General features: G+C 39.3%; 1 long non-coding RNA gene across 1 annotated transcript in view; it reads right to left on the bottom strand.

Annotated features, from left to right (window-relative positions):
* LOC308423267 overlaps nt 1-22,102 on the bottom strand; it is a 49,519-nt gene extending 27,417 nt beyond the window's left edge. The window contains exons 1-2 of the long non-coding RNA XR_013975102.1: nt 21,853-22,102; nt 20,469-20,910 (exon numbers count right to left, since the gene is read on the bottom strand). This is a non-coding gene — a long non-coding RNA (uncharacterized lncRNA). The remainder of the gene's footprint in view (nt 1-20,468; nt 20,911-21,852) is intronic.
* Between the last annotated feature and the right edge of the window lie 2,463 nt (nt 22,103-24,565).

Raw genomic sequence — 24,565 nt, 5'->3', positions numbered from 1 at the left:
ACCAAGAAACATTTCTAAAATCTTACTGGATAGACTCCTGTTTTTATCTTACTTGTGGGATGATTTTTATACATGGAATAAAAACCTGAGATCAATTTTTAAGACTTTTATCGATTCTTTGGAAATTTCATACAATGTATTTTTTATTGTATTTACCCCAACTCCTCCCAGGTCTCCACTACTGTAAACGCCATGCCCTTCTTTATAAAATAATAATCCACCAAATCCAATTTCTGCTGGTCATATTCTCCTGGGTGTTTGCCATTCACTGGAGCCTGGTCGGCTACCAGAGGCCACACCCTGAAAGAAAACTGACTCTCCCTCCCTGAGAAGGCATCAGCTGTCAATAGTTCTCCAGTTATTCAGAGGATATAATGAGTTACTCTAGACTTCTGCTAGGAAATGTTTCAAAAGTAGTTAATTTACTGACATTTTAAAATCTAAAGTCATTATGACTGACTAAAGTCAGCTCAAACACTTACTAATAATGGATTTAAAAGCCCTAGTTAATGAGTAATTCTATTAACAAATTATAAATCAATCTTAAAGACTTTACTATTACATGTGAACTATTTTAGGTCCAAGGAAAATCACCTAAAATAATATGGACTTGCTATGATCAGCCATTTGTTTGATTTATCCTAAAAATAAAACATTTTTTTCTTCATTTTTTTGAAAAATTTCTCATCTTTCTTTTTCTTTCCTTTCTTATCCCTTTTCAACCCCTCTTCTCATATGCTGCCTTTGCTGGACTTATTGGTCCTTCCCAATCCTTATAATGGTATTGGAATATATATATATGTGCACACAGCCATTGTTTCTGGATTCCAAACTTATAAATTTGTCTGCACATTAAGCTTTCTTGGACTCAAAAATCAATAGTTAAAAAGCTTTCTTCTGTCACAGGCAGACATACAGAGTGGTGGACAGTTGAAGTCCTGCCTTCTTGCTGTGACAGCCGTCGTCCTGTGGTCCGTGCAGTGACACATGCTTCACGTTGTTGTGTGCTTTGATGATAACTCATCCCTGTAGAGTGGAACCCAAGAGGCGCCAAAGTGTAGTCCAGAGCTCCTAAGTGTGTGGAGGTGTGATGCACCTCATGGAGAAAATATGTGTTAGATAAGCTTTGTTAGGCACGTGTCCCAATGATGCTCATCAAAAGTTCCATGTGGCACACCTACAAGTGTCTTTAAACAGAACCTGGCATGGGATTCTATCCTGAAGTATAATCAACAGCATCACTCAATATTTGCAAATATGGTTTATTCTCATTAATTATGGTTTTTGTAAAGAGATTCTATAAACACCAAATCAGCAAATACCAAACCATTGCTCCTAGGAGAAACAGGGCCAGGTACCTGAGATGCTCTGGTCACGTTTTACTTCACTGATCAACACAGTTTTCATGTGACATGCAGTCTATTTAAAGACACTTGTAGGTGTGCCACATGGAACTTTTGATGAGTATCATTGGGATGCGCTGGGAGCCATCTTAGATCTAATGTTGTGACCGGCAGACCATGACTCTGAAATGTCGCAGGAGCCTGTGGTGCCTCGCTCTCTATCGCAGTTTTTCCTACACAAGGTTGACTTTTACTCCACATCCCCAACATTTAAAAAAAATATGTGTAGCCATTATGTATTTAGCCTCCAGTCAATCTTCTTGAAAGTTGCATTTTCGAATTTGAACATCTGGGGGGAGAAGAAGTGTTTGCTAAAGCACTTGCCATACAAGTATGAGGACCCATGTTTAGTACCCAGTACACATATGAAAGTCAGACACAGTAACATGTGTCTGAAATTCCAGTGTCAGAGAAATAGAGACAAAAGGAATCCTGGACCTTAATGGGCATCATTCTTGTCGAATTAATGTATGAGCTCCAGGTTCAATAAGTAACCCTATCTCAAAAACTAAACAAGTAAGATTTAAAATAATTGAGGAAGTCATCTGATGTTGACCTCTCTCTTCCACATGCATAGGCACATACATAATAAATACATGGACATATGCATATACCTACACATACAAAGGATTAATAACCTTAAAATAGCCAATAAATCTAAGTTACTATTTTAGATAGGGCATAATAATGAATTAAAATTGACGACTCTTCTGATCTATTCTCTTTGGCTTTGTTGCATGATTTTGCCTCATACTTTTTTTTTCATTTTTTATTGGATATTCTCTGCATTTACATTTCAGAAGATAAGCCCTTACCCCAATCTTTTCCCCCTTCCCCTCTCATTGCCCCCATGAAGGTGCTCCCTCTCCCAACCACCCACTCCCATCTCAGCACCTTGTCAATCCCCTACACTGGGAAAACAAGCCTTTGCTGGACCAAAGGCCTCTCCTCCCTTTGATGCCAGAGAATGTTATCCTCTGCTGCATATGCACCTGGGGCCATGGGTCTCTCTTGCCTAATATTTTTAATTGATAAAATATTCTCTTAGTAAGTGTTAATCTGATAAACTCAGAACCAACTACATAAATGTACTACTTTTAATATTCTAATAATTTTAAAATAAGAAAGTTGAAATTCAGCAAAAATATTAATAAAACATTGTATTTAATTAAAATTCATTTGATAAATTTAAATTTTGATTGTCAAATCTAGAAAAATATCCTACAGCATGTATCATATCTATAGGAAAAAGATTAAGTTCTCCAGTTGGGATCAGGAATAAGGAAAAGAAAGCTGCAATCTCCATATTAATCAATGGTGTGCCCAGGTCCTATACACTGCAATTAAGGCAAAAAAGTTAATAGAAGAGAAGGAGTTGAGAAGGTAGAAACAAAACTGTGTAATGTATAGGCAATACAAATTTGATTATAAAAGTTAAATAATACATAGATTAAATGTCAAAAATAAGTTAATTTAGAAAGATGGTTGATTCCAAGTCTATATATAGAAACCATCTACATTTCTGTATGTTAGAAATAAGCCATGGGGCTGTAGGTAGGGATGCTTCACCAGTTAATAACACTTACTGCACTTGCTGCAAACCCAGGTTTGGTTCCCAGCATCCAAATAGCAGCTGATAATCATCAGTAATTCCCATCCAATGGGGAGTCTAATTTCCTGGGGCACCAAACATACATGTAGTCTACATACAGACATGTAGGCAAAATATTCATATTTATAGAATAATACAATTTTATTTAGAAATATTGGCACAAGATGAAAACTTTACCTTATACTTTATATTATAAAGGGACATTAAATTATTTAAAAATAGATCAGTTTAAAATTCTTTCAACTTTCTATGTTAATTTTCTTTTTAATTCATCTGGTTACTTAGAAATATATTGTGTAAGGCAAAGTAGGAAAGATTGTTTTAAGTTCCAGGCAGGCCTGGTCTACACAGTGAATTCCAGACTGTCCAGGGCTGTGGTGAAATCCAGCAGTCTCCAGTTCTCACCAAGTGTGAGCGAACCAGCCCTTCTGTTCTTTCAAATCAACAATAGCCTGCCTTCCCAACTCTTTACACTTTTTACAAGTCTCCTTAGTTATTCTTTTGAATCCTCCTCTCCCAGTGAACAGTGAGTTGTTCAGCATGGGTATGCTCCAGAGCTCCCAGAGCCCTGGAACACTGTGTTCAGACTATGCACAGACACAGATGCTTGGTAAATACTGTTCTTAGATATGTGAATAAATGGCAGCTAGGGTAATTTTCTAGACCTAGGGAGTACTTGAATTTTTTCTGCTTCTCAAAAGATGATCAGAAGTGAAAAAACGTTGAGACATTGTGAGATGCGAAGACATCTTCTGCCTTTGCCTTCTCTTTAGTATAAAGTTATTTGAGTGATGTGTAGTTATTTCCATTTAATTAGAGTCCACAATAGATCTTGGTACAATGATGAATAAGAAATATTATTTGGATGCTTGCCTGTTTCTTGCATCTTGCTTACACATTTGAAAATGTATGTAAGTGAATAGATAAGTCATAGATCTCACTCGCTTTGCATAATTTGTTTTCTTTTACTGATCATATCTGCAGGTGTTCAGTGTCCTAGGTAAATATATCAGCTAGTCTGAGAGAGTTGTATTTGCATAACTGAAATGTATGATATTTGATTTGCACATGACTATCAGCTTCTAGCCAGATCCTAACCAAATACTTAGGCAACAAGGAAACTGGCCAAAGATTTTCCTTTCCTTTTTTTCTCCTCTGCACTCCTCTCCTCTGTGCTCCTCCACTTCCCTCCCCTCCTCTTCCCTCTCCTCTCCCCTACCCTCTCCTCTCCTTCCACTTTCATTCCCTTTCTTTTTGTCTTTTCCCTTTTTTTCTGTTTTCTCCCTCCCCTCCTCTTTCCTCCACCTTTTTTTCCTTCCTTCCTTCCTTGACTGAAGCTTTTAAGTCCCTTTCTTTAACATATGTCCACTTCCAGCCTTAATGTATGTTCAGAGCTCTTATTAACGTTATTTAAAGATACGCACAACCAGGACCTGTAAAGCCAGATTCTGTATCTATAAAAGCTATGCTATACTAGATTTGGCCTCCCCACCTAAAATGTATAGCAGTGTTTCCCATGCTTATGCCTTTAGAAAGGATGATGGAATGCCTACAGGCAAACTGGCAATGTGATCAACTCTAAACTTGAAATTTCCTTGGGAAGTTGAGAAAGGCCAGATGGGCTCTTAGTGACACTCTATCTCAAAACCAGATAACCAGAGAGTCATGCCCTGCACACACATACACACACACACACACACACACACACACACACACACACACACACACACAATTAAAAACACACACTCCTTTTCTCTCTAAGAATTTCATTTTGCAGATCAGTTATTAAAAACAATGTAGTCCATATAAACAATAGAACTGCATAAAATACATGTTGAAGAGTTTAAATTTTTTTTTTTTTTTTTTTTTTTTTTTTAGAAATCAGTTTTTTGAGCTGTGAAAGGTAAAAGGTAAAAGGTTGGGAAAAAAACTTCCAAGCAAATGGCCCCAAGAAGCAAGCTGGAGTGGCCATTCTAATATCAAATACAGTAGATTTTCAACCAAAAGTTATCAAAAAAGATAAGGAAAAACACTTTTTACTCATTACCGGGGAAATCTGTCAGGAGGAACTCTCAATCCTTAACATATATGCTCCAAATACAAAAGCACCCACATTCATAAAAGAAACCCTACTAAAGCTCAAAAAATACATTTCACCTCACACAATAATAGTGGGAGACTTTAATACCCCACTCTCACCAATGGACAGATCATGGAAACAGAAACTGAACAAGGACACTGTAAAACTAGCAGAGACTATGAACCAACTGGAATTAATAGATATCTACAGAACATATCATCCTAAAGTAAAAGAATACACCTTCTTCTCAGCACTCCATGGCACCTTCTCGAAAATTGACCACATAATTGGACACAGAACGAGCCTCAATCGATATAAGAAGATTGAAATACTCCCATGCATCCTCTCAGATCACCATAGTCTAAGGCTGGTCTTTAACAACAAAGACAACAAAAAGCCCATATACACATGGAAACTAAACAACACTCTGTTAAACGATAGCAGGGTCAAAGAAGAAATAAAGAAAGAAATTAAGGATTTTCTAGAATTCAATGAAAATGAAAACACAACATGCCCAAACCTATGGGATGCAATGAAAGCAGTACTGAGAGGAAAAGTCATAGCCCTGAGCAGTTCCAAAAAGAAACTGGAGAGAGCATACATCAGCAACTTGACAGCACAGCTAAAAGCTTTAGAATAAAAGGAAGCAGATACACCCAAGAGGAGTAGATGGCAAGAAATAATCAAAATTAGGGCAGAAATACATCAAATAGAAACAAAAAGAACCATTGAAAGAATCAACAAAACCAAGAGCTGGTTCTTTGAGAAAATCAACAAGATTGATAATCCCCTAGCCAGACTAACTAGAGGGCAAAGAGAGAGTATACAAATTAACAAAATCAGAAAGGAAAGTGGAGACATAATAACTGAAACTGAGGAAATTCAAGAAATCATCAGATCCTACTACAAATGCCTATACTCCACAAAGTTGGAAAATCTGGAGGAAATGGATGAATTCCTAGACATATTTCTAATTTTTAATATGGACATTACAATACCCATTTCACATCTTGATCCTCAAATACAGATGATATGCTTCCCCCTTATAAAACCTTAGGGAGAAAAGTGCCTGTAAGTTAAAATACAGGGGAATAATTAAAAGCTGCTATTTTGGAGGCTACGTTAGCTGGTTAAAATCCCACTCAATGACATTTTACCTACTATTATGGCCAAGCTACCGATTTGCTGAAAACTTTGCTTTTTCACTTCCAAAAGCATAAGTTACTTCCAACCCTCTGGAAACCGTAACACATAGGGAATTGTAGATAGATATCATTACTCAAATCCGATATATATAAAATGTGTGAAACAGTGTTCTGCCTACTGGCCCATGCCTTTAGTCCTAGTTCGTGGAAGGCAGAGGCAGGAGGATCTCTGTGAGTTTGAGACAGCCTGGTCTAACTAGTGAGTGACAGAGAGCCAAGGCCACACAGAGAAGTCCTGTCTGGAAAAACCAAACCAAAAGAACAGCAATGCAAGAACAAAATGTGTGACCCCAGTGTATTGTATGAAATACACTGTAACTAATGATTACAATGTGTTGCCATCTTAGCTAGGCTAGTACTCCCAAGAACTTGTGTAGAAATGGCATCCTTGGCCTACCTAAGGGTAAGTCACTGGGGAATGCTTGGTGTTCCAAGTGCTTATACGATGTGACGTTTTGCTAGTTTCCCTTTTTTTCCTTTTAGCAGAGGGATGTAAACATAAAATCTAGAGATTCGACCTTCAGGTCATAGCTTAAACAGCGCAGTACGATGCCCATTACAGTCTAGAGCCAGACCTTGTTTATATTGACAGGGATGCTAAAGTAAACCTCCTTCATTCTCCTTTGTTTAGATACAGTAATGAGAAAATTGCTAGATGAATATACATTTTAAAATAATTTGATTTTAAAAGGAAACGCTTTAAGATCTTTGCTTAGATCAAAGTAAATATTAAGAGTGTATGGTTCACCTTACTTTCCTTTCTCTATAAATAGAGTGGAGTACTTTTGTAGGAAAATTTCAGGGGCCAAATGGAAATGAAACAAGTAAACCCCATTTCACCTAGCTGAGAAACATTACTTCCTAATTTTTTTAAAGAATGATTTTATTGTTGTATTTTATGTGCATCATTTCTCAGTGTGTATGCCTGTGTACCACATGAATTTCTGGTGCCAGTAGAGGCTCGAAGAGGCTGCTGGGACCCTGGAAGTGGGGTTACAGATGGTTGTGAGCTGCCATGAGGTTCTGGAAACCAAACCTGGGTCCTCTGGAAGGACAGCCAGTGCTTTTAACTGCTGAGCCATCTGGATAGCCATAAGTTTCTAATTTTTAAAAAGAAAATTTGCCTTTTGTGTATTGATTATTGTTTTTCAGGAGTCAGTGAGGAAAAGACAGGGAGAGGAGCATATCGTTAACCTCTAAGACATCATTGGAGAAAACAAAATATTTCATGATAATCACAATAATTTAAGAACAGTAAAAATTAGAAGCAGATTTGATCTCCAGTTTATCAATTCTCCATATGAAGGCTTTGTTAATTTCAATCTATATAAGAATAAATATTCAAGAGGTTTGTCCTACTTCAGAACACGTTCAAACTGTTTGGATAGTATGTCTGTCCTTGTGGAACTGGTGAATTTGTCCTCTGAGACATGTCAGTCTCTGACACTTAAGGAAAAATCAGAAAGATTCAGATATAGGTACCTCTCTATAGTGCGTTCGTGTGCGTGCACTCGCGCATGTGTGTGTGTGTGTGTGTGTGTGTGTATGTGTTTAGGGACAGATAAGTCCTCTTAGCAAAAGTTTAGGTGAGACCTCAGTTACAGGAGTCAAATAAAATAATCAATTTTGATTTATCTGAAAGGAAATAGTAGTGAGAAATGAACCACAGCTTAGATAAAACATTTTAGCACTTAAAAGAATCCCTGTGGTTGAATGAGGGAAAGGCTGGAAGAAGCTGAGGAGGAGGGTGACCCCATAGGAAGACCAGCAGTCTCTACTAACCTGGACCCTGAGATCTCTCAGACACTGAGCCACCAACCAAGTAACATAAAGAAACTGGTCCAAGGCCTTCAACACACATAGTCACAGGACTGTGAGTCTGGACTCAGTAGGAGAAGGTGTGCCTAACTCCTGAAATACTTGAAGCCCAGGGAGTGAGGAGGCCTGGCAGGGCAGGCGACATCCTCTTGAAGACAAGGGGAGGAGGACTGGGATGAGATACTGTGTGAGGGCAGGCTGGGGGGGGGGGAGACAATGACTGAACTGCAACAAAATAAAATAAATAAAAGCAATAAAAAACATATTGTAAAAATTTGCTATTATGACATTCAATAGTAATAGAAGTGGGAAATTCAGAATTAACCAGAGCCTAGGTCTTACTGAACAGAGGCAAAAGCTTTGGCAGCAAAGATTAAGGCACACGATGAGAGAGAGAGAGACAGAGAGAGGGAGGGGGGAGGGAGGGAGGGAGGGAGGTAGGGGGTGAGAGAGAGAGAGAGAGAGAGAGAGAGAGAGAGAGAGAGAGAGAGAGAGAGAGAGAGAGAGGAAATAATGATTAGAGGGAAAGGAAGCCAGGCCAGCACTCCACTCCACGATACTGTTTCCTCAACATGTGGCTTTGTTATTTCACAGAAGATTCTCCCCACTGAACACCAGGAATCAATTTTCTCAATTAATTTACAGAACATTGACCAGACAAGCCAAGTCATTTCCAATAAACATGCATCTCCCATGGTACACTCAAAAGAATTATTTCGGCTAACATTCAATCTCACTTGTCAATCATGGACCATAAGTACAGGGCTCACATAATTTGGTAATAATTTTATGCAGAAATAAAGACTCAGTGTACTCAATATGCATGGAATCTACTGAGGAAAGTGGGATATTCATTGTCTGAAGTGAGGGACACTTTGTAGAATTCATGATCTAGAAGTCATGTGACACAGGAGGCCCCACTGTGGCCATGCATGCTAAAGTTAATTTGATTTTATGGTTTCTTCAGAAGAGATTGTATTTTAATATTTAATAGAAACCAAGTAAGACTTCTCAGGGTGACGATCCTGAGATTCTTGGGTTACTTCAGATCAAATGTCTGGTTACTACAGTGTGTATGAAAATAAGACTGGGGTCATGGCCACACACGGCAACTATGGAAATACAGCAAGCTATACGGTTGCTTTTGTGCGACTGGCTTATGGTTCAGGAACTGGGAAGCTGTTCATAGTCCAGATGGTACTCCTGACCTGATTATCTTACCACTGCCTGGCAACAGAGGGCCATTAATTCCTGATTCACAAATGTTCCTGTCATACTTGCCTGTGTTTTTCTGCTTCTTACAGATTTTATTGGCTCCAGCTTTGCTCCTGTTGCTAATTGTCTGTTTTGTCTCTTTATCTATTTCCCCCTCCTCCTCTCCCCATGGTACCAGAATGGAACCTATTCTACGGCACCTCCTTCTGAGCCTCATTTGGCAACAGCGATTCAGAACCAATCAAACCAATCGCCTATGGTCATCTGAAAAAGCTATCACATGCGCATGCGCATGCGCACAACCAGAAAGAGAGGGTTATAGCCAAACCAAGACACGGGATCAAGGAGCAAGCAGTGAAGGGATGGGTAGGTGATGGCTTTCAGTTATAAGACAAGAGACATGATGGTAAATCAGAGAACAACAGCACATTTACTATCACAGCAGAAAAGGGGAGGCTGAGAATTTGTTTTAGGCATTAACTGTTTTCTACTGTGAAGGGGACAAAAGCTGCAACCCTAAGACAGTCCTGAATGAAGGAGGGAGGAAGGATGAGGAACAGCTACAATGAGGTTGGGGAAGGATTTGAGAGGGTAGCCCGTGCAGGAGAAGCTAACATGTTTTTGAGTGTCACTGAAATAAACGTTTATTGTATTCCCACAGATAAATGAATGTCAAGTGTAGATGTAAGCGGAGAGGAGACTTTTGCTCCAAAATGGCAGGAAAAGTACCCCTGTACCACTGACCAAAGACAAGGCGCTCAGGAGACACAGAGGCAAAAGTCAACTGTGTACCCCACAACAGGAAATCAAGCTTATGTAGCTTTTAATTAAAAGTTGAGAATAAAAGGTTGGCTTTGCTGTGGTTAGACTTTTCCTGATTTAAACATAATTTTCCTTCTTTTACCTGATAAAGTCGATAGGTTAACTTCACTTATGCATCGAGTTTGTCATTTTCTATGAAAATTTTTATAGTTATAAAATATGCATACCAAAACATTGTCTTCCCAAGTGTCTCCTGAAGTCTTAAGTTGCTTTCAAACTTCTAAGCAAACAATTTTTACTCAGTCCTACCTCGTACACTTAATTCACGTGTTTTATTATTTTTAGTAAAAAAAAAAAAAAAAACTTTTAAAAAGCTATGCTACCTGTAAAGTACAAATTTCATTATTAAAAAAACCAGCAAGACCAGGAAGCTCAGAAAGGTATGTGTGAAAGATCTTGTGGGGAGGTATGTGCACACGTGCACATGGGTACGGTTTAACTGGAGTTACTGTACACAAGGCACTACCCTCAACCAAAATGCCATAAGCTGTCAAATAAAACAACCCAGCGCCAGGTATGGGATACCTCCTTTTGAATCATCGGTCAGAAATGTCCCAGAGCCCCCTCAAAACTATTGGTACTGGCTTTTTCCATTGCTCATGATTGCCTACCAGAACTTGATGGAAGGCCCTAGTGCTGAAGGTACCACATACCTTACCCACAGAACATGGAGAAATCAGCTTTTGTTATCTACCAACCAAAATACTTCTTTCTTGCCATGTATATTTCATAATACCAGAAAGTGCCTTGCAGGCTGCTAGAAAGGAAGTACCATCTGCGGTCTCACCCAGCTGTGAGACTGTGAGCTACAATGAGGAAGGTCAGGCAAAATGTGCCCATATGTGCAAGTGGAGGGAATATTATGAAGGAAAGTGCTCTCTGATTGGATCTAAAGCGTACTCTATAGGAAGAAACACTTACTGTAATATGACCAAGAATCCATGGTGGGGAGCTCATAGGTCTTAGGAATGAACTGGTTGCTATTACTCTGCTAAATAGACTAGCATCAAACTGTGAGTACTCAAGTCTGTGCCGTTAGAGAAGCTCTCAGATGTCTGAGAAACTTCATAAACTGAATGGTGGTTCATGCAGAACCCCATAACTGGTAAAAGGAAGTGAATGAATGACTGTGGGGTGCTCAACCATACACGGGGTGTCCGTATCGCGCCCCCTTTCTTCACGGCTCAGGAAGCACCACAGAGGCAGAATTGGAGACAAGGTAAGAAGAGCCAGAGGTAGCAGAGGACTGGATCAAATGTCTTCTGGACATGGTAGGGCACATGCGCTCAGGGGTCTCAGCATCTGTGGTTTCCCGCATCAGATCTGAGAGAGATGGAGCCAATCAGCACTCAGCATGAAGTGTGGAGCGGTTCCCAGTTCCCAAAACCTATGAGAGCTTTCTGACACTGATGGCTGCTAAGAGGAGGAGAGTCAGTTATCCTTGTGAGTTGGCTTTTGGTAGGTTGACCATGTGGGTGGCTCCACAGTCATGTGGTGTGTGGGCAGCACAAATTAACTCAGTGAGTTATTATTTTGTTCAAAAGGAAGTGGGCATGATGTTGAGAAAGATACGGAGGGGGTTAGAAGAACATCAAACTAAATTGTATGCATGCATGAAATTCTCAAAGAGTTAATAAAAATATTCAGTTCAAAACCAGCGTGCTTTGTAAGAACCTTAAACTCTGACAGTATTGGTTGAATCACATTAATCATGATTCGCATAACATTTGGTAGCTTCCAGGCAACATTTCTTCGTGTTTATTGGTTATACTGAAGAGACATCTGAAAGAAAGGTTAGGGTTGTTATTCAACAGTGATCGAATAACCTGATGGGACAAATAAAGTTAGTTATTCCTTCCATCTTCTCACAGAGACTGCCCGGAAACAGTTTGAAGTGAAGAAACTAAGTTCCTTCCCAGTTAACCCTGAGTCAGCAAGTAAAGATGATGGGGGCTTATTGGGAAGTTATTTTTAAGATGAAGTCAACATTAAGAAACATAAAGTATCTTTAAAGAGAAATTAGGTTTAATTACCTAACATGCAGGCTTGTAAAGACATCAAAGTTTGCCAGCCTGTATTTTTCTTCAATTGACTTTCCAAGTTGTGAATTCCCCAGCACGGCCTGTTCCCTCTCAACAAGCCAAAAACCACAAAACGTCTGGCTCTCCCTGGAGGTCTGGACAGGACCATGGCCGAATTGAGAGCACAGCAGAAGCTTGGAGGCCCCTCCCATATCAGGAGCATGATGCTCAAACCCACTGCCCACTCGTACCTATATGGCCTGTGACCAGAACCACTTCCAAAACAAGACTAGAAGCACAATAGCCTTCTTATATTAGATCAACAACTATTATGCTATAACAAATTTATCAAGTGATTAAGTGAGGAATTATTATTTGCTCTCTTCTTTCCCATATTCCCCTTCAAAAAGTGCTTACTATGACAGGTAGAGACATATGGCTGTAAGCTAGGGGCCCACAGAGGAGAACACTGGATCCCATGAGTGGGAGGAGAAGGGTTGAGGATTACATCGTAGTTTGAAAACCACCTGAATCTCCTGCTCTCTGCCTGCACAGAGATACTCTAGGATGATACACACTTAGTTGAGTTGTTTTCTAGGATGTCACAGGGTGTTCACTTACAGTATGTGGTGTTCTTTGACCCTGGAGTAAACTGAAAAAGACAAGAACAGATACTCAGGGGTATTCTTGACCTTTAGGCATGTTCTTCTCTGTGAGATGATTCAGACTTACTGAAGGAAGATAAGAACCACAGCCCTCTGTTGCTTTTCTTTTGCGGTGTGAAGAGAGAGACTGATATAAACAACTCAAGGAGGTGGAGGGTTGGTTTTATTCCTAGTTTCAAAGATTCGCTCCATTGTAGAGGGAGAATAGGGTTGTTCATCTCAGGGAGGACAGGAAGAGCAAAGAATGGAAGGGCTTGTCCAAGACACACCCCCTGTGACCTACTTCCTGTAACCAGCCTTCCCCATTCAGTGTTTTGACAGATATCACAATATTCTATTTGGATGTTAAATCTCTCAATAAATTGGAATACGCTTAGGTCAAAGCTCTTACTCTCCAATCAGCACTGAGAATGGTCTCGTGGCAATCCCAGGTGCACCCTTTCCTGACATTCTGAATGTCTCCCAAACCAATAAAGTTGACAATCAAGGTTAACTACCATGAGTTTCATCTAGATTTACCAACTGTATTGGCAAGTCTGAACTATATTTTAACAATACCAAATACACTGTGTTTTATATACATATTTATTTTGTACTGCATATTGACTTAATCAATTAATATGCCCATTATATTACATACTTAATATTTTTATGGTGAAAAAATTTTAAATTTCCTATCAACTTTCTAGTATTCCGAATGTCATTGTTAACTAATTAATGGGTTGTACAACACATCTCCCGAACATATTAGTCAAGTCAAACTAAACCCTGGATTTACTGTTTGTTAACGTTTTTGTCTCATTTCTTAGTATATTTTGTAACTTCTCTCTCTGTGTGTAATAAACATAAATATGGTCTTTCTTCTTCTTGAATTTCATAAGTTCTGTGGATGGTTTCTTGGGTATTCCAAGCTTTTTGGACAGTATCCACTTATATACCATGAGTGTTCCTTTGTGACTAGGTTACCTCATTCAGGACGATAGCTTCAAGTTCCAGCCATTTGCCTAGGAATTTTATGAAGTCATTGTTTTTTATAGCTGAGTAGTACTTCATTGTGTATATGTACCACAATTTCTGCATCCATTACTTTGTTGATGGACAGCTGCTTTCTTTCTAGCTTCTGGCTATTATGAATAAGGCTGCTATGAACATGTTGGAGCATGTGTCTTTGTTAGACTTTGGAGATTTTTTTGGGTATGTGCCCAGGAGTGATATAGCTGGGTCCTCAGGTAGCAGCACTATGTCCAATTTTCTGAGGAAACTCCAGATTGATTTCCACATTTGTTGTGCCAGCTTGCAATCCAGCCAACAATGGAGGAGTGTTCCTCTTTCTCCAAATCCTCACCAGAATCTGCTGTCACCTGGGTTTTTGATCATAGCTATTCTAACTGGTGTGAGGTGGAATCTGAGGGTTGTTTTGATTTGCATTTCCCTGATGACTAGGGATGTGGAGCATTTCTTTAGGTGCTTCTCAGCCATTTGATATTCCTCAGTTGAGAATTCTTTGTTAGCTCTGTGCTCCATTTTTAAAAGGATTATTTTATTCTCTTTGGCCTAACTTCTTGAGTTCTTTGTATATATTGGATATTAGCTCTCTATTAGATGTAGGATTGGTAAAGATCTTTTCCCAATCTGTTGGTTGACATTTTGTCCTTTTGACATGTCCTCTGTCTTACAGAAATTTTGCAATTTCATGAGGTCCCATTTGTTGATTCTTGATCTTAGAGCATAAGCCATTGGTGTTGTGTTCAGGAATTTTTCCCCTGTGTTTATGTATTCTAAGCTCTTCCCCACTTTCTGTTTTATTAGTTTCAGTGTACTTGGTATTATGTGGAGATCTTTGATCCAACTGGACTTGAACTTTGTAAAAAGAGATAAGAAAGGATCTATTTGCATTCTTCTGTATGCTGACTGCCAGTTTAACCAGCACTATTTGTTGAAGAGCCTGTCCTTTTGCCATTGAATGTTTTTACCTGCTTTGTCAAAGATCAAGTGACCAGAGGTATGAGGGTTCATTTCTAGGTCTTTGATTCTATTTCACGGGTCTACCTGCCTGTCTTTGTACTAATACCATGCAGTTTTCTTTTGTTTTTGTTTTTGTTTTTTTTAATCACAGTTGATCTATAATACAGTGTGAGGTCAGGGATGGTGATTCCCTTGGAAGTTTTTAATTGTTGAGAATGTTTTTTGCTATTCTGGGTTTTTTATTATTCTAAATGAACTTGCAAATTGCTCTTTCTAACTCTATGAAGAATTGAGTTGGACTTTTGATGGAGATGGCATTGAATCTGTAGATTGTCTTAGGCTCGATGGGCATTTTTAATATGGTGATCCTCCCAAACTATGAGCATGGAAGATCTTCTGAGGTCTTCTTCAGTTTCCTTCTTCAGAGACTTGAAGTTCTTGTAATAAAGCTCTTTCACCTGCATATTTAGGGTCACACCAAGGTATTTTATATTCTTTGTGACGATTGTGAAGGGTGTTGATTCTCTAATGTCTTTCTCAGCCTGTTTATCTTTTGAGTAGAGGAAGGCTGTGGGTTTGTTTGAGTTAATTTTACATCCAGCCACTTTGCTCAAGTTGTTTATCAGCTGTAAAAGTTCTCTGGTGGAATTTTTTCAGTCACTTAAGTATACTATCATATCATCTGCAAGTAGTGACATTTTTTATTTTTTTTCCAATTTGTATCCCTTTGACCTCTTTTTGCTGTCTCATTGCTCTGGCTTGTAATTCTAGTACTATATTGAATAGATAGGGAAAGATTTGGCAGCCATGTCTAGTTACTGATTTTAGTGGGATTGTTTAAGTTTCTCTCCATTTAGTTTGATGATGGCTATTGGTTTGCTGTATATTGCTTTTACTATGTTTAAGTATGAACCTTGAATTCCTGACCTTTCCAAGACTTTTAACATGAAAGGGTGTTTAATTTTGTCAAATGCTTTCTCAGCATCTAGAGAGATGGTCAGGTGCTTTTTTTTTTTCTTTGAGTTTGTTTATACAGTGGATTCTGTAATGGATTTCCATATATTGAACCATCCCTGCATCCCTGGGATAAAGCTGACTTTATCATGGTGAATGATTGTTTTGATGTGTTCTTGAATTAGGTTTGCAAGAATTTTATTGAGTATTTTTGTATCAATGTTCATGAGGGAAATTAGACTAAAGTTCTCTTTTTTGTAGAGTTTTCATGTGGTTTAGAAATGAACATAACTGTGACTTCAAAGAATCAATTGAGTACTATTCCCTCTGTTTCTATTTTGTGGAATGGTTTGTAGAGTATTCGTATTAGTTCTTGTGTGAAGGTCTGATGGAATTCTACACTGAACCCATCAAGTCCTGGGCTTTTTTGTTTGGGAGGCTTTTGATGACAGCTTCGAGTTCTTTAGGGGTTATGGAACTGTTTAGATGGTTTATCTGATCTTCATTTAACTTTAGTACCTGGTATCTCTCTGGAAAATTGACCATTTCCTCTAGATGTTCCAGTTTTGTTGAGTATAGGCTTTTGTAGTAGGATCTGGTGATTTCTTGAATTTCCTCAGTTTCTGTTGTTATGTCTCCCTTTTCATTTCTGATTTTGTTAATTTGGATACTCTTTCTTTGCCCTCTAGTCAGTCTGGCTAAGTGTTTATCAATCTTGTTGATTTTCTCAAAGAACCAGCTCTTGGTTTTGTTGATTTTTTTGAATGGTTCTTTTTGTTTCTATTTGGTTGATTTCAGCTCAGAGTTCGATTTTTTTCCTGCTGTCTACTCCTCTTGGGTGTATCTGCTTATTTTTGTTCTAGAGCTTTTAGGTGTGCTTTTAAGCTGTTAGTATATGCTCTCTTCAGTTTCTTTTTGGAGGCACTCAGAGCTATGAGTTTTTCTGTTAGCACTGCTTTCATTGTATCCCATAAATTTGGTATGTTATGCCTTCATTTTTATTAAATTCTAAAAATTCTTTGATTTCTTTCATTATTTCTTCCGCTACCAAGCTGTCATTGAGTAGAGCATTGTTTAGCTTCAATGTGTATGTGGGCTTTTTGTTGTTTTGTTGTTATTGAAGACCAGCCATAGTCCATGGTGATCTGATAGAATGCATGGGATTATTTTGATGTTCTTGTATTTGTTGAGGCCTGTTTTATGATCAACTATGTGGTCAGTTTTGGAGATGGTGCTATGAGATGCTAATAAGTAGTTATATTCTTTTGTTTTAGGATGAGATATTCTATGTTGTTTTGATTTGCATTTCCCTGATGACTAGGGATATTGAACATTTCTTTAGGTGCTTCATGGCCATCAGATATTCCTTAGTTGAAAATTCTTTGTTTATTTCTGTACCCCATTTTTAATAGGGTTGCTTGGATTCTCTAGAGTCTAACTTCATGAGTTCTTTGTATATATTTGATATTATCCCTCTATCAGATGTAGGATTTGTAAAGATCTTTTCCCAATCTGTGAGTTGCCATTTTGTCTTATTGACAGGGTTTGCTGCCTTACAATGATTTCATAAAATTCTTAGGCAAATGGATTGAACTAGAAAATATCACCCTGAGTTAGACAACCCAATTAAAAAGAAAAAAACCACACATGGTATGCTATCACTGTTAAGTGGATATTAGTACAAAAGCTTGGAATACCAAGATACAATTCACAGACCACATGAAGCTCAAGAAGAAGGAAAACCAAAGTGTGGAGGCTTCAGTCTCTTTTAGAAAAGGAAACAAAATACTCACAGGAAGAAATAAGAAGACAAAGTGTGGAGCAAAGACTGAAGAAAAGGTCATCTGGAGACTGCCCCATTTGGGGATCCATCCCAATATACAGTCACCAAACCTAGACAATATTGTAGATGCCAAGAAGTGCATGCTTACAGGAGCCTGATATAGCTGTCTCCTGAGAGGCTCTGCCAGAGCCTGACAAATACAGAGGCAGATGCTCACAGCCAACCATGGGACTGAGAACACAATCCCTAATGAAGGAGTTAGAAAAAAAATACTGAAGGAGCTGAAGGGGTTTGCAACCTTATAGGAATAACGAAAACAATATCAACCAACCAGACTCCTCAAAACTCTCAGGGACTAAACCACCAACCAATGAGTACACATGGAGAGTGACCCATGGCTCCAGCCATGTAGAAGAGGATAGCCCTATTGAGCATCAACTGGAGGAGAGGCCCTTGGTCTTGTGGATGCTTGATGCCCCAGTGCAGGAAAATGCCTTGGTGGGGAGGCAGAGGGAGTGGGTGGGGGAGTATCCTTATAGAAGCAGGGGGAGGGAGGTGGGATAGGGGTTTCTGGAGGGAAAACCCAGAAAGGGGACAACATTTGAAATGCAAATAAAGAAAATAACCCCATAAAGGCAAACAAGCCTTTCTGTGTATGTGTATAATTCTATTGTTGAGGAAGCAATGAGGGGTGGACCTCTGGAGTTCTTTACCAACTATCCAAACCCAACTTGTAAGTTCCAAGTCACAAAGGAAGATCCTCTTTCAAAAAGCAAGGTGGGGAGCTTCTGCATAATGACATCCTTAAGTTTAACTCTAGCACACACACACACACACACACACACACACACACACACACACGACTACACATATATAAATCATGACTTTTGGTTTTGCTATAATTCTATTGTATAACACAAGTTCATTTCTAAATTTCATTGCATTGTTCTTATTTTTACTTGAAGCTGAAATTTCAACATGAAGTTACTGCCTTCTGAGCACTGACCTGGACAAGCAATTGCAGAATTCTGCGGTACCTGCACTCTTAGCCTCGATGAGTGAGAGCCCCCTTCTCAGGAATGTGCTAGGTGGGAAACAGTATCTGCATTTCAAGCACATCTCCTATGTCATGGGTACAGCAGAACCTTTCCCTATATTTAAGAGCTTTTTATGTACACCTTGTAGATTTGTTATTGGAACATGCAACTTTTTCTAATAAATATTGTTTTCATTTTTTTCTCCACTCAGGAGTTCTATTGCACAGAGATAGGATAGTCTTACATGTGCTGTCTATTACCATTGTCTTTCTCAGAGTACATTTGTCCTTTATTTTTGCTTCTGGTCTTTTTCTGTCATGGTCTAAATTGTTTGAGCTATAGCTATAACCTTTCTCCCAAGTGAGGTAATGGTGAATTCATATATATTGTATTCTAGTGTTGAAATCACAGATCTGCGTGCGTTTTGTTCTTGTGTGTGGTGGGCAGCATGGGATCATATTCCATATAGCTGTCTAGTTTCTATACATTCATCTATTTCCATGGGATTTTGTGATAGGATGCTTCTGTTTGATTCTCTGTCTGACTTTTCTACTCTACTATGTGGTTCTTTCCATGTTAGCACCCCTCTTGCTCAGTTCTAGTAGTGTTGGCTCATGTCTCTAATAAGGCACTGCACTCTCCATTTCTTTTGTTCTCAGCTCTTCATTAACCCTTTCCTGAACACCCTACGAAGGGTTTCACAGCAAAGCTAGAGCTAACTCATAAGTTGCCTGGGGGAAAACAGGTTACTAATTTTTATTGAGTGTCACTGCCATGACCTTTATGAATTACTCCCAGGAGAAGGAGGAGGAGGTGGAGGAGAGGAGGGGGAAGAAGAGGAAGAGGAAGAAGAAGAAGAAGAAGAAGAAGAAGAAGAAGAAGAAGAAGAAGAAGAAGAAGAAGAAGAAGAAGAAGAAGAAGAAGAAGTAGAAGAAGAAGAAGAAGAAGAGTAGGATGAGGAGGAGAAAGGCTGCCTTCTTATTTCTTTCTGTGTCATTTTTACCAGAAGTTATTGAGGAATACCAGGAAGGACCATGAGTTGGGGTGGGGGATAGTTTCTTGCACACTGACAGCACTATGGAGTCACAGTGCTACTTGAGTGCCAGTGTGTTCTCCTAACCTGTCAGCGCATGCTCAGATTAAAAGGACTAAATACATCTTCAGAGACTTGCTTCTCTCTTGTTCAAAGTGAGGAGTGAAACACTCTTTCCCCATTTCTTATAGCATATCATTGAGGAAGTTTATAAGTACTGCTTTTGGAGACTATGTCTTCTTATGAAGCAAATATTTATTTATTTTAAAATGCTTTTAGCATAGATATAAGCTGGGAACTTCTCTAGGCTGCGGGAAAAAAGACATGTAGGAAAAGGATGCTATGCATGAAAGTGTGAGCACTGGCTTCTTAGGATGTACTAGAGCATCTTTATATCAACCACATAGAGATCTCAAAGGGTTGCAAAAGGCTGTTTACTTTCCTTTTAATAAATGAGATCACAGAATGATTACGGGGTGGGTGGGGCAGGGTTAGAGAAGGCGCTCAGGGTGAAACCATACAAGAAGCCTCTGTTTAGTGCTGCCTTTTGCTAGCTCCATGGCAGGTGGATGTCTTTCTCAAGGACCACAGATTTTTGTTTGTTCTTGGAAATGCAACCAAGGGATATAAAGCCTGGTCTTCTGCTTTCTGTGGATTCTCATTTTCTGGGTTCTGTTTCACAACTATCTCCTATCCTAAAGACGTGGATGCTTATTGACTTATTTGTTGGCAAAAGATTATTATCTAACACAAATGAATGAATCAAATCCAGTACCAAATGAATGGGGATATGTGCAAAGTGTGTTATCGAATTCTCTTATTTGAGACCTAGTGATTTGTGTTGAAGACACTCACAGTCGGGGTTTGGTTGTCCCAAAGGTCTCTGCAGCAGAGGAGAATTACCCATTCTCTGAATCACACTTGAGTGCCAAAGCAATAATAATTCTGTGCCCTCCTCCATCTCCAGTCTTTGAGCAAACATTTCTCTGGGTTTAGGAGACATCTTTGGTTATCTTCCCCAAAACGCGCACTTTGGATTCTGCTCACACCTGGTGAACTCTCCCGGGGCTCTGTGTTTAGGATCATTGTGGAAAAAGTACAGATCATCCAGAACAGACAGCAGGAGATGGTGCTGTGTGTTTCAAGTGCTCATCAGAGGGCTTCGCTTACAAGCACAAGCTTGAAGACCAAACTGTGGAGAACTTCAAGAAGACAACGGCCTTCAACCAAGTGTGGGGCCTCCTGAGAGCAGTCTCTGGAGTTCTTATGTGCAGCTAGCAGGTCCATGAGGTTTGTCCTGCACATGATTAACAATGACCAGTTCACACAAAAGTTGTGAGCAACCAGCTTATAAAAATATTTTAAGTGATGGGAACCTAACTTTCACTTGCTTATTTTTAAAATTATATTTCGTGGAATAGAAAACTCCATTACCAGAAATTCCTAAAATTACATTCCTCCTCCACCACCACTGAGTTTCCTTGTGTCTACCTTTGTTCCACAGAAGCACATCACCGGCTGAGTCCTGACATGCCTCAGTTACAAGCAGCTCCTGAAATAGACAGCCCTACCCTTTGCCTGATTCTGTTGGCAGCCCCGAGTCAGTGAACCACTGTGCCAATTTGACAATTTAAAATCAGAAACAACTAATGTTACAGCTGAGTGCTCTGCTCCTTGCTGAGGACATGGAATCTACCTCAGACTACATGCAAGCATTTGTATGTACAGTGTTTGCCCAAGATGAAGCAAATGGAAACACATAAGAATATGGTGGTGGGAGCGGAGAGAACGCAACAGCGGAAAGTTAAATTATTTCTGATCAACTATCCCAGAACTGAAGGTTTTCAATACTCACCAAACCCACGTGAGATTAGATAATGGTGTTGCAAAAATTTTAAAAGATTAAATTATTAACAAAGCCATGAAATTATATGCCAAATTTCTGCACTGACTTTTACGAATGTTTGGGGCCCATGATTTAATTTCCTAATACTCTCTGACTTCATGCAGACAGCTCACTCCAATCCTATTTGTTGAAATTAAATTTGACCTATGTTTGGAAAGCTAGCTCTATCAAAAGAGACATGATATTCTTCCCAAGTACAGTTGAACTTTTACAGCAAAATATTCTAGCTCTGTTACAGGCTTGCCGGGAACGTGGGTAATCACCTAGTTAGTAAGTAGTTTAGTCCCAAACAACAGTACACAGGCTGCAGGCTGAGTGCATTTGCAGACCTACCTGGTGGGTTTTCCTGTGAGGTTCACTCACTGCACCTTCTGTTCCTTTCTCCTGAACTCAACTCTACTTCTCTGCTTACAAATGTCTTCCATGAGACCATTTAAACTCTTAGCTCATGCTGTTATTTTCTCATTCTTAAAAAGAGAAACAGTTTTTCTAGAGAGGCTAAGACCTCCCCACCCCTCACCCCTTAACTGGCTTTTGCCAAGTCATTCTGATTCAAGGAGGCTGCTGGGAGCTCTCTACCCCAGTTCTAATCCAGGGGGCTTGTTTTTCTTGAAGATGAAACTGTTACAACTCCAGACTCATTTGACATCTGAGACTGCAGCCCGGCAGCTTTGTCCTGCTGGCCACTTCTGCTGAAGAAGCCCATGAGCTCCTGTGAGATTATCAGCTTTATATTTAGTATCAAAAAGCATATATTTAGACAGCAGCTCCATAAATTCAGAGGAAGACAGACGGAACATGATGCCTGTAAGCTCTAAACTCCTGCTCAGAAATTGTTCTTGTCTGTCTTTAGATTCTGGGATTCAGAAGCCAGATCCTAGAACTCTTGAGACCTCTTACTGAGAAACGCGAAATGCTGAAGAGAACTGGGTGGCAAAGAAAAATACAGTTGCAAGAGAATAAAATGCAACCACGTAAAGAGGAGTTATAAACATTTCAATGTTTGGTTTTTCTACACACCATTTTGTTTAGCGCCTAGTGTACTATAGGTCTCAATAAATATTTGTTGAATGGATAAACTGATAAATCTTATTTTATCTTAGAGTCTACGTGTACTTGGCTCTCTCCCTTCTTGTATAATTTCTCCATCTATCCCTTTCATCTGTTGGCACACCTGTACTCGCTTGTCTTGTCCTTGCCTTCCTGCCTCTCTTGTTCTCAGCTTCACAGACTCCATTAGTCCTGAGAGCTTCTCTCCTGTCCTCTAATTTCAAAGTCCAGACAGCGATGCCTCAGATACCATTTTGTCTTATCTACTAGTTTGCATTTGGCCTATGATTCATGAAGGCTAATACTGTCTTTGTAATATTGATGTTAAACTTCTTGAGAGCAGGAAAAATGTCACAGAGCTTTTCTATTCACTTTGCGTCTCATAAAATAGTGGGCATTGCGCTAAAAATGTTTCAATGACCAGTCAAGTGAGTCAGTTACTAGTGGGCCACCATCCACCCAATGCACTGCAGGACAGACTGAAAACCTGGAGCAGGAATTTCTTTAACTCTTCATCTTGTCTTAATTACGGTTGTCTTACACCGTGGTTCTATCTATCTGTCTATCTATCTCTCTATCTATCTATCTATCTATCTATCTATCTATCTATCTATCTATCTATCTCAGAGCCCAGAACCTTGGCTACGCTTTCTTGCATGGTAAGAAGATGTTTTACATGTAATCAAGCTGAGGAACTTAAGATAAGCTGCTCATCTTGGGTGAGCTCAATGTGACCATAGGGTCCCTAAATGAAAGAAGATGCCACATTACTGTTCTTCAAGGTAGAAAGCCTGCCATGGATCAGAGTACTGTTGACCTCTCGAAGCTGGAAAAGCCAAGAAAACAGCTTCCATGGAAGGGATTAAAGTATAGACACCTTTCTTTTAGCATAGTATAAGACATATAACCCTCTACTCCAGTACTGTGCAGTACGGCTTAGGGTCTGTGGCACTTTTAAGAGTAGCAAAATAGTGGAAACCAAAATAGTGGTTGAAATTCAAACTTTGTTCATCTTTGACTCAGGTTTGCCTGTCTCCTACTTGCAAAGTGGAGACCATGAAAGCTCCGGCCTCTGAGGCTGTTAGTTGTGTGGATCTGCCTAAGGATGAACAAATGCTCACACGTACTATGGGCTCTCTTTTATATTGACTATTAAGTGTAGACTGTATTTTTATATATCTTCACCCATTAGCTACTCTCAGAATTATTAAGTCTCATTCAAATAACTTTGGTGTACAAATATTTCATTAAACAAAAATATAAATCACTGGGTTTGATAATTAAAGGCACACATTCTCCAATCCAAGTATTAATCATACCAGAAAACTCAGCTCCTTTACAAATTTAATTTGTATAAAAATTAAATACTTTAGAAAATGCAGTTAGGTCAGGACTGAGTACCTGACTTCAAATCCTCAGCACCCATGTACAAGGCCAGGGATGGCCACATCTATGATTTAAGAAGCAGAGAGACTGGGAGACAGCTGGGTCTTGGTTGCCAGCCCAGCTCCAAGGTAAGAATTCCTATCTCAAGGGAAGAGAGTAGACAGTAGTAATAGGACACGGCACCCCACGGTATCTTGGCATTTACATGTATTCATGGACAAGGACACTTAAACATGCACATGTGCATATACACATACATATCTATAGATAGATAAAGGTAAGTAGGTAGGTAGGCAGGCAGATAGATATGGGGGGGGGTTCCTTGGGTTTTAAACAGAATGTAAGCTGAAATTAAAAGATTAATTCAGCAACTGTGGAGAAAGTTTGTGAAAGGAAGCATATCAGAGTATGGCACACTTTCTGACTACTTAATTTGAATCTTCAAATTCAGGCAAGTTTTCATTACTGTCTTTGGTACAGGAATGCAATACACAGCCAGCAAAGCCCCCGTGCTTCTTCCCTTAGGAATCAGTGTTGAGTGGGTAACAGCCGTGAGACAGCCGCCCACCTCTGGCTGGTAGTGTCTTCGTTATATTAATTCTAGGGAATG

Source organism: Micromys minutus (genome assembly GCF_963924665.1).
Source record: "Micromys minutus genome assembly, chromosome: 8".
Taxonomy (NCBI): domain Eukaryota; kingdom Metazoa; phylum Chordata; class Mammalia; order Rodentia; family Muridae; genus Micromys; species Micromys minutus.
This window is presented reverse-complemented; position numbering and strand designations above follow the sequence as displayed.